This window comes from Anopheles gambiae, assembly GCF_943734735.2.
Source record: "Anopheles gambiae chromosome X unlocalized genomic scaffold, idAnoGambNW_F1_1 X_unloc_2, whole genome shotgun sequence".
Classification (NCBI taxonomy): Eukaryota; Metazoa; Arthropoda; class Insecta; order Diptera; family Culicidae; genus Anopheles; species Anopheles gambiae.
The window spans coordinates 442,501-445,000 of record NW_026902626.1 but is presented as its reverse complement, the minus strand read 5'-3'; the positions used below and the strand labels follow the sequence as shown (position 1 = coordinate 445,000).

The window sequence follows — 2,500 nt, the reverse complement described above, 5'->3', positions numbered from 1 at the left end:
TAAGGTAGTCAGTAAGGCTCTGAAGGGTTTAATGATAGTGGACATAGGTGATATGCGAGTGGTTAGCGTTTACGCGCCACCTAGATTTAGTATGGAAGAGTTTCAGAATATGTTGGATAACACGGTAATGGCCGTAACCGGTATCCACAAATTCGTTATCGGGGGGGACTTCAACGCTTGGTCAGCAAGTTGGAACAACCAACTTGGCGAGCGTGGAGAAACCCAGAAACGAAGAGGTGAGTTGGTCTTATCAACCTTTGCGCAGATTGACGCAATTTTATTGAACGACGGCAGCACCCCAACTTATGTTGGACCAGGGCGCACGTCAGTAGTTGATCTTACTTTTGCGAGCAGAACAGTTGCAAGATCATTTAAGTGGGAGGTGTTATCTAGCTATATGAACTCTGATCATCGTGCAATACGAATAGATCTTGAGACGCAAAGCGTGCGTAATTTGTCCCGACCCATAACGGGATGGAGCATCAAGTATTTCAACAAAGATATATTTGAAGTTATGATGCAAGCCGCTTTTGAGACAGAGGTCACAACAAGCGAAGACTTAATGCGTATACTTGTCACGGCGTGTAATGCGACGATGACTAAGCGTAAGAGGTACACTCCTAACAAGAGTGCATTTTGGTGGACGCTAGAGATCGAGGCACTTCGCAAAGAGTGCAAACACCGCGATCGATTAGCGCAAAGAGCATTCAATACTGATCTCTATTCTTCTTTTAGGGACGAGTTCAAGGTGGCACGGAATGCCCTCAAGCGATTGATCAAGCATACCCGACAGAGGAAGTGGAAAGAGTTCCTGGGAACAGCGAACAACGCATCATTTGGTATTGTATATCATACGTTCAAGAAAGTGGCCGAGGGTTCGATTGGACCCCGAACCATGACATTGGACGAGTTTAGGGAAGTGGTGAGCGAGCTTTTTCCTACTCACCCAAACACGGTGTGGTCTGAATATCGTATCGATCAGCCACGAGAGTTTGAAAGGGTAACTAATGATGAGATTCTTGCGGTTGCCAGGAGACTACCCAACAAGAAGGCGCCGGGACCAGATGGTATCCCGAATGAGGCGCTGAAAGTTGGTATGTTGACTGCAACCGATGCATTTTGCAGGGTTTACCAAGGCTGTTTAGAGAACGCGAAGTTCCCCGATGAGTGGAAAAGGCAGAGGTTGGTGTTAATACCGAAGCCGAACAAACCACCAGGGGAACCGGGTTCAGTTCGCCCCATTTGTCTACTAGACGGGGCAGGTAAAGGTTTAGAACGCATCATAGTGCAACGGCTAAATGCACACATCGAGGAGGTCAACGGACTGTCTGACGACCAATTTGGTTTCAGAAGTCGTCGATCTACAGTTGATGCGATTAAACGGGTAGTGGACATTGTTTCGGTAGCTAGAAGTAGAAACAGATACAGTGGACGGTATTGTGCAGTTGTTACATTAGATGTTACTAATGCTTTTAACAGTGCTTCGTGGTTGGCGATTGCAAATGCATTACAGAGAATAAACACTCCTAAATATCTTTATGATATCATTGGTGACTATTTTAGGAATCGTGTGCTGATGTATGATACCACAGATGGACCGGCAGAGATTGCAGTCACATCGGGTGTACCTCAAGGCTCGGTACTTGGCCCAACGTTATGGAACCTCATGTACGACGGTGTCCTACGAGTTGGAATGGTGGAAGGTGCACGGATTATCGGCTATGCAGACGATATAGTATTGTTGGTGGAAGGTAATTGTGTTGATGATATTGAAATTCTCGTTTCCAGCCAGATTCGCATCATCGACAGATGGATGACCGACAACGGATTAAAGATAGCCCCGACCAAGACCGAGTTCATTATGGTCAGTTCCCATCAGAGGATACAGCATGGGGCTATCAGGGTAGGTGATCACGTAGTACATTCGTCGCGCAGCTTAAAGTATTTGGGGATGGTCTTAGATGACCGCCTCGAATACACTTCACACATCAGGTATGCGGTGGAGAGAGCGACGAAGCTATGGACCACCTTGGTAAGGATGATGCCTAATAAGGCAGGTCCGAGTAGTAATGTTAGGCGAGCAATTGCTCTTACTGTTGTGGCGAAGGTCCGGTATGCCTCGCCCATTTGGTGTCATACCCTTAGATTTGCTAACCGTAGACAATGGCTACGTCGGTTTTACCGGCCAGTAGTCCAGCGAGTTATCTCTTCTTTCAGGACAACTTCTCACGATGCAGTCTGCGTGCTTGCGGGAATGATCCCGCTGCATCTCCTCCTGGACGAGGACTCCAGGACTTTTCATCGGAGACGAGCAGAGAACATCGCCGGATCGGTTGCACGTAACATGGAACGTGTCACAACTATGGAACGATGGCAACGAGAATGGGATGAGAGTGCTCACGGTCGGTGGACATACCGTCTCATACCCGACGTCAACAGATGGATAAGTAGAAGATTTGGTGGTGTAGATTTCTTTCTTTCTCAGTTTCTTTCCAGCCAT

The 2,500-nt window shown here is 47.3% G+C and overlaps 1 pseudogene; it reads left to right on the top strand.

The window, feature by feature from the left end:
- LOC133394545 (large subunit ribosomal RNA) overlaps nt 1–2,500 on the top strand; it is a 9,176-nt pseudogene that overhangs the window by 4,575 nt on the left and 2,101 nt on the right.